Here is an 8,318-nt window from a genome sequence, read left to right as displayed (position 1 = left end):
GACATCACTTGACCTCAAGGGAGTGTACCTGTGATTTTTCAAGGCCTACCTTCGAAACACATTGCCTCTTTGCTTGCATCAGGGAAAATCAAAGAAATCAGGCCAAGACCTCAGAAAAAAAAAGGGTGGGGTGGGTGGTTAGACCTCCACAAAGTCTGGTTCCATCCTTGGAGCAATTTCCAAACGCTTGATTACCACTTCATCTGTACAAAACAATAGTACGTAAGTTAAACACCATGAGACCACGTAGACGTCATACCGCTCAGAAGGAGACGCATTCTGTCTCTTAGAGATGAACGTCTTGGTGTAAAAATGCAAATCGAATCCCAAACAACAGCAAAGAGCCTTGTTGAAGATGCGGAGGAAACAGGTACAAAAGTATCTATAATTACACAGTAAAACGGTCCCATATCGCATGAACATAGCGTAGTCGGCCGCTCAGCAGGAAGAAGCCATGCCCAAAACCGCCATAAAACAAGCCAGACTTGACGGTTTGCAACGCAACAATGGGACAAAGATCTACTTTTTGGAGAAATGTCCTCTGGTCCTTGATTGAACAAAAATAGAACCGTTTGTCCACGTTATTGTTTGGAGAAAAAGGGGAGGCTTGCAAATCGAAAGACACCATCCCAACCGCTGAAGCACGGGTGGCAGCAATCATGTTGTGGGGTGCTTGTGCACCTTCACAAAATAGATGAGGCCTCATAAGGATAAGAAATGAATGTAGATAGTATTGAAGCAACATGCATAGACATCAGTCAGAACGTAAAAGCTTGGTCGCAAATGGTCTTCCAAGTGGACAATGACCAAACATAGTTCCCAAAGTTGTGCAAAATGGCTAAAGAACAACAAAGTCAAAGTATTCGGAGGTGGGCCATCACCAAAGCCCTGACCTCAAATCCTATAGAAAATTTGTGGGCAGAACTGAAAAAGTGTGTGCGAGCAAAGAGGCCTACAAACCTGACTCAATTACACCAGCACTGTCAGGAGGAATGGGCAAAAATTCACCCAACTTATTGTGGGAAGCTTGTGGAAGGCTAYCTGAAACGTTTGACCCAAGTTAAACAATTTAAAGGCAATGCTACCAAATACTAATTGAGYRYATGTAAACTTCTGACCCACTGKGAATGTKATGAAAGAAATAAAAAGCTGAAATAAAATCWTTCTCTCTACTATTATTCTAACATTTCACATTCTTAAAATAAAAGTGGTGATCGTAACTGACCTAAGACAGGGAATTTTTACGAGGATTAAATGTTTGTGAAAAACCGAGTTTAAATGTATTTGGCCAAGGTGTATGTAAACTTCCAACTTCAACTGTATATATGTTTGAGTGTTCGTTTAATAGGTTAGGGATTCCGTGAGCACCAAGCCTCAAGCAACCACAACGTCTGATAAATAACAAGCTTTACAAGAACAGTCTCTCTGGTATAACTTAACATTTATTTAGTGTCACTGTTCCAAATTGTCAGAAATATTTATAATAATAATAATAACCCTCCTTTTTCTTGATCTCCTTCTTGTTATTATTACTATTATTATGATCATCATTATAATAAGTAATGTCATTATCATTAGCAGCCTTGTGTAACCACCATCGAGCTGTAGGCCTCAGAGCGCATCCTGTTTAGACTTAATACCGTAACTTAGGCCTATACTTCGTTGGCTAATGGGGATCCTACTAAATTTAAAAAATGCAATACTTACAGTATATAGGTTACTGTATAATAAATAAACCGTTCACGAATGCATGTCACTGTTTTTACTTTGTTGTAATAAAGCCCACCCCCCCCCCCCAAAAAAAAACAGATAACAGACTCTCCGGTACGCTTATAATTTATTTAGTGTTGTTTACATTGTTCCAAATGGTCCCAAAAAATTATATTGTAATCTAACAGCACCTGTTTGGCACAGATAATATGCAGGCAGAGCTTTCTCCTTACCTTATTTTTCTTGATCTCCAGAACTTTCCACAACTAGTCAAATGTATTCCACACATCTAACTTCCAATCAGACTTTTCAGTCAGAAATGGCTGTAATTATGTTGCAGTTCAGCAACACGGACCAGTGTGATATCCACTGTTGATGTTCTGTGGTCGCGTCGCGTTGTACAGCAGAGAAGGGAGTGATACACACTGTTGATGTTCTGTGGTGGGTCCTGCAGCAGCAGGAGCGTGATAACCACTGTTGATGTTCTGTGGTGGTGCGTGCAGCAGAGAGGCAGTGATACACACTGTTGTATGTCTGTTTGGTGGTCGCTGCAGCAGAGAGGAGTGAACACACTGTTGATTTTGTGGTGGTCGCTGCAGCAGAGAGGAGTGATACACCACTGTTGATGTCTGTGGTGGTCGCTGCGCAGAGAGGAGTGATCACACTGTGATGTTCGTTGGGGTGCTGCAGCAGAGAGGTGATAACACTGTTGATGTTCTGTGGTGGTCGCTGCAGCAGAGACAGTGTGATACACACTGTTGATGTTCTGTGTGGTCGCTGCAGCAGAGAGGAGTGATACACACTGTTGATGTTCTGTGGTGGTCGCTGCAGCAGAGAAGGAGTGATACACACTGTTGTGTTCTGTGGTGGTCGCTGCAGCAGAGAGAGTGATACACACTGTTGATGTTCTGTGGTGGTCGCTGCCAGCAGAGAGGATGATACACACTGTTGATGTTCTGTGGTGGTCGCTGCAGCAGAGAGGAGTGATACCACTTTTGATGTTCTGTGGTGGTCGCTGCAGCCAGAGGCAGTTGATACACACTGTTGATGTTCTGTGGTGGTCGCTGCAGCAGAGAGGAGTGATACACACGTTGATGTTCTGTGTGGTCGCTGCAGCAGAGAGGAGTGATACACACTGTTGATGTTCTGTGGTGGTCGCTGCAGCAGAGAGGAGTGATACACACTGTTGATGTTCTGTGGTGGTCGCTGCACTTGAAGCGTCAGACAAGGTCAGTGCATATAGTTGATTTTATTAACACACATAGGATGTATATATATTTTAAAAAAAATACTTTTTAATTTCGACCAATCGATTGGTCGAAAGTACAGACGACTCTCGGGTCAACCAAGATTTTCTCTAGTTGGGGACAGCCCTACTTCAAAGCCTCTCATTGACCAGTAAATAGCTTCAGCAATCCAGGGTTTATATACATCATTGGTCCTAACCCACAAAGCATCACTGTCTGCATCCAACCTCCCCTCAGCACATAGTCAGAGTGAGGTCTATCCATGGAGCAGAGCCTATACAGTGTGTCAACCTGACACAGATGGTACCACACTGAAACAAACACCTCCGGTGAAATATCAGTCTGAAAAACTATATACGGACTGACTCAATTGATTCAGTGTTGTGTCGGTGAACACCTCAACATAGACGGTAAGGTAGGTAGCTAGCTCACCATGAGCAGATAGCCAGATACTGGAATTTAGTCTGTTCTACATTCACTGTCCCTTAGCTTCCCCTAATTTCTACTCCAAACCCAGGACCACATAGGGCCTCCGCAGAGAACACTTTGGCCAAATCACGAGCTTATGTTGAGGAGGCACATTAAAGCATAATGGACCATGAGGGGGATTAGCTAAGGGGATTAGCCTGATTATTTATTAAATGCAGCAGAACCAGTTACTTAGGAAACAGGACAGGCAGAGTGGAGCGAGAGGAGAAGGGGCTCTATTTCCACTAGTTCAAATATCAATTCCTTTTGTCACCTCCTCCCCTTCATGCATCGCTGATGGTGGAAGCTCATCATTAGGCTGGCTTTCACCTGGACAGATCGTTTGGATAATTGAGAAAKAGCCAGGGCAGGGTGATTGGACCTCCCAAATCCCTGCTGCCAAACCCTCCTCTAAAAATCCCCTCATCACGGCTCCCATGGCAACTATAGCCTTGTTCACACCGCAGGCCTTAATGCTCAAATCAGTTGTTTTTCAAATACGTTTTGGAATACTGACTGTGGAATACTTGGAATACAAACAGCAAGTTACATGTGACCAAATCAGATGTGTGTGTGTGTGTGTGTGTTCAGACATCAGTCATTTGCTGACATTGCTAAACTAGTTGTCATAGTAACGACGGGTGTGCACGCACTGGTGTAGGCTGATTGGTGGTGGTGCTCCTGCCTCCTAGCACCGCCATGGACGTTTCCCAGTTGCTTTCAATGTTCAAAATCGTAGTGTAAGAACATTTTTAAAGCCTCAGGAAGGTGATCCAACTTTCAAAATGAGTCCTGTTTAGCTAGCCACAGCTGTCAACTAGCTAGCTAGGTAGCTGTTTAGCTTCCCAGTTGCTTTCAATGTTCAAAATCGTAGTGTAAGAACATTTTTAAAGCCTCAAAGGATAAGATAATCAAACTTTCCAAACGAGTCCTTTTTTTGGCTTGCCACAGCTGTCAACTAGCTAGCTAGGTAGCTGTTTAGCTAGCCAGAGCTGTCAACTAGCTAGCTAGATAGCTGTTTTGCTAGCCACAGCTGTCAACTAGCTAGCTAGGTAGCTGTTTAGCTAACTGTCAACTAGCTAGCTGTTTAGCTAGCCACAGCTGTCAACTAGCTAGCTAGGTAGCTGTTTAGCTAGCCACAGCTGTCAACTAGCTAGCTGTTTAGCTAGCCACATCAGTGAACTAGCTAGCTAGGTAGCTGTTTAGCACATTCAGTCATTTGTTTTTAAACAATTAACAAGCTAGTTAGCTACCACATGTTCTTCTCAAACTGTCAACAGAGTAGCTAGCAAGCAAAAGGATATGCCAAATAAGTTTTTTAAAAAGCACTTGAGGGCAAATAATGATCAGATTTGACCGTTCAGACATGTCGCTTGGCCAGGAATCCGATTTGTATCTGATTTCAAACCACCTACGAAGGTGGCTTGAAATATCCGATTCCCATGTACTTTTTGGCTGTTCAGACTGCAGGAAAAATTACAGATTTTAATCGGATATGCAAAAAAAATAGGATTTATGTCACTTCAAACTGCCAATGTGAACTAGGCTTAAGTTCTGCGGCCTGCTAGAATATAGTACTTTTCTTTCTGAGCAGAGAGCACCCTGCCTGAGGGACAGCCTTGCTATCACACAGCCAGGGCTGCTAGAATAATGTTGATGAGATTAGGACCAGGAGGACAGGTCAGGCTAGTCTCTGGGTTCTCACTCAACCATTGCAGAAACCAAACCACTTACCAACACTGTTTCAATACCAATATCTTGGTGGCTAGGTTAGGCCTGCAATCTGCAGGTCTAACGTGTCAATACGGCAGCAAGTAAGAAAGTGTACCATCTTGGGGTAAGATGAGAACAAAGTTCTCCTTTTGGAGTAGKGTTCAGCTGGACCAGTCTCCTCTCTCTGGCCGGCCAGGCATAGTGCCTGAGAGCCGTTAGCCTAGCCTGAGAGCGCAGCTGGGGTTGTGGGAAACTAAACAACAATCCACCACAAGGGTCTACTGCAAAGGTTCCTGGCTCAACACAAACAGTCAAAAACCTCTTCAAGCAGTTTTAAGGGGAAACTAAAAAAACACAAAAAGCAGCAGGGAAAACAAAAAAGTTTAAAACTGAATAGGCCTAAAAGAGGAAACTCCCTCTGGCATTTTACAGTAAACTGAATAGGCCTAAAAGAGGAAACTCCCTCTGGCATTTTACAGTAAACTGAATAGGTCTAAAAGAGGAAACTCCCTCTGGCATTTTACAGTAAACTGAATAGGTCTAAAAGAGGAAACTCCCTCTGGCATTTTACAGTAAACTGAATAGGCTTAAAAGAAGAAACTTCCTTTGAAATTTTACAGTCTACTGAATAGGCCTGGTAGACCTACACACTAACTGTACTTTTAAAAGGAGAGAAAGTGCTTTAAAAAAATATTTTAAAAGATGGAAACGGGGCCTGGGACTGAAATAAAAATCCCTCTAGAACAGTTTTCTGTTTAATGTCTTGAAGCTGATCAGTGCTGTAAAAACGCTGATGCAACATTACTCTGCACCATATTGTCTGAATTTATAGCTGTAGATTTTTTTTACCAGGGCTGAACTGAAAAACGAATAAAAGAGCTACTCGACTCCCGTTGATACTAAATCTGTCAGCCTTTTTTGTTGACCATTTACTTGTTCAAAAACACAACACACACACACACACACACACACACACACACACACCAGCTCTTTCAGATTCTTGTATAGTGTGCGATGCATGTTCTACGGTAAATCTATAATCTATTTCATTGTGGTGCAGCAGTCTGTCTGCAGTGTGTGAAGAGAAGAGATGCAACTTGGGTTCTAGAACATATGTGTCCTTCTCAATCTGTCTACGGTAACCAGAGCAACAAGGTCATTCAGTCATTCTGACTTTCCAGACCATACTTTCCTGGATGGGATCAGAAAGGACACCATGAAGAGAGTAATGTACTGTCCATCTCAGTCCCCAGGCACCACATGTACTGGATAAGAGCACAAACACCTTCCTTACCACTCAAAATCAACAAAAATGTAGAGCGCAACTGAAGGCAATAAACAACTTCTCTGACGGCCAATGTGGCAATGATATTAATCAGAAACATTGTATACATAAGGATCATTTTGGTCATAAAATCAGTGTCGTCCAAAACTGAGTTTTGTAAGTGAGTTCGTCATGACTTACTTGAGGATTGGGTTTTGATTTCCACAACGCTCACTTGTCCACTAATAACACGGGATAGACACACAGCTGCGGTGCCGGCGCTCTATCCAATCCTACCGCAGAACACACCGACAGAGAGACCTGCCCGCAGCGCAGCGGACTTTGTTTACATAAGACAACACGTCACACACTTTTTTTATATGAGAAATACTGCACTAAAACACCTTAGTCAGATGTAAAAATTGCGCAACTAAAAACATCCGTCAAAAACATCAACATTAATTACAGCTTTCTTGAGTTATCGTAGATTCAATCGGAGTATTTTGAGGAAGTGATGCTTAGCTTTGTTGCCATGGTGTCTCGTTAAACAGCAGTAACTGCCACATAGAACCACACCCCCAAGACCGGAATCTCATTTTTTCTTAATGAGCAAAAGAGAAACACGTGGAAATTTTACTTGTTCAGAAATGTATGCAGATTCTTGGTTTTAAATTTGTTCGTTAGCCTAAACTAAGTTTTCAATATCAAAGCCACAGAATAAATTCAGGCACCAACTACCAGATAGTCGATGCACAACCAGCTAGAAGGAGAGAGTCAAACAAATAGATATATTTAGCCATTGGTGTTATTCCACGCTGAGGGTTTCTTCTGCAATCTGCAGTGGCCCTGGTGCACCATTTGTGAACACAATCCTTCAGTTTGTGGTCAGTATCCCAGTAATCAATGGGGTTTGTTTGTGACACTGACTCTCTAGTGTGTGGATGTGTGTCCTTTGTGGCCAGGCAGCAAGTCTAACAGACTGTGCCAGCAGCAGTAAGCTCCACTCTGCAGGTTTGGAGGGCTTGGCAGGGCTGGAGGGAGACTGACCATCACTACGTTCCAAATGCCACCCTATTGCCTATAGTGCACTACTTTTAACCGTGAAAACTAGTGCACTAAATAGGGAATAGGGTGCCATTTGTCAGGCTGGCCATGTCGGTTGGATCATGCTTGGAGGATTAGCGTAAAAATACAATTACTGGAACAGGCAAAGTCCCTTGGTTCACAGCAATTAGACTGGTTCACCAACTGGTACTCATGGGAAGTGGGTACTCAATATGGCTGCCAGCCCCCGATCACAGAACTTTGACATGAATGGGGATGTCGGTTCTAGTAATTCTATGATTAGAACCCATGCAGCTTGGGGAGAGGAGAGTCTGCAAGCTGTCTACAACACAGATTCTCTCTCTCTCTCTTGATAGATATACTTAAAATCAGCCCCAAGCAACTTAATCTCAACCTTGTTTAAATCCTCATATTCAGGATGTGRTCTGGACAACGACATAGATATCAGGAAACATGTATTCAACTGAAATGTGTCTTCTGCATTTAACCCAATCCCTCTGAACCAGAGAGGGGGCTCGACATCTACGTCTTCGGCGCCCGGGGAACAGTGGGTTAACTGCCTTGYTCAGGGGCAGAAGGACATATTTTTACCTTGTCAGCTCGGGGGAATCGATCCAGCAACCTTTCGGTTACTGGCCCAACGCTCTAACCACTAGGCYACCTGGCTACCTGATAGTAGACCATGCATCAATGACAGCAGACCACGCATCAACGATAGTAGGCAAAAAAACTAAAACATCTCTGCATATTGCCTTTAATGTTGCCTGATAATGGGTCCATGACAAACAAGGTTTTTAGGCTACAAGATACAACCTAATCAGCATTATCGTCAACGTTATTATAGTGATGTT

General features: G+C 43.1%; 1 long non-coding RNA gene across 1 annotated transcript; it reads left to right on the top strand.

Moving 5' to 3' along the window:
- The first annotated feature begins 2,480 nt into the window (after positions 1–2,480).
- On the top strand, positions 2,481–2,800 carry LOC139024220 (uncharacterized). The gene is made up of 3 exons (XR_011475510.1): positions 2,481–2,551; positions 2,599–2,693; positions 2,742–2,800. It is a non-coding gene; the product is annotated as an uncharacterized lncRNA (long non-coding RNA).
- The last annotated feature ends 5,518 nt before the right edge of the window (positions 2,801–8,318 follow it).

This window comes from Salvelinus sp. IW2-2015, unplaced genomic scaffold (assembly GCF_002910315.2).
Source record: "Salvelinus sp. IW2-2015 unplaced genomic scaffold, ASM291031v2 Un_scaffold1203, whole genome shotgun sequence".
Classification (NCBI taxonomy): Eukaryota; Metazoa; Chordata; class Actinopteri; order Salmoniformes; family Salmonidae; genus Salvelinus; species Salvelinus sp. IW2-2015.
The sequence above is the reverse complement of the archived record's forward strand: the minus strand, read 5'-3'. Positions and strand labels throughout refer to the sequence as shown.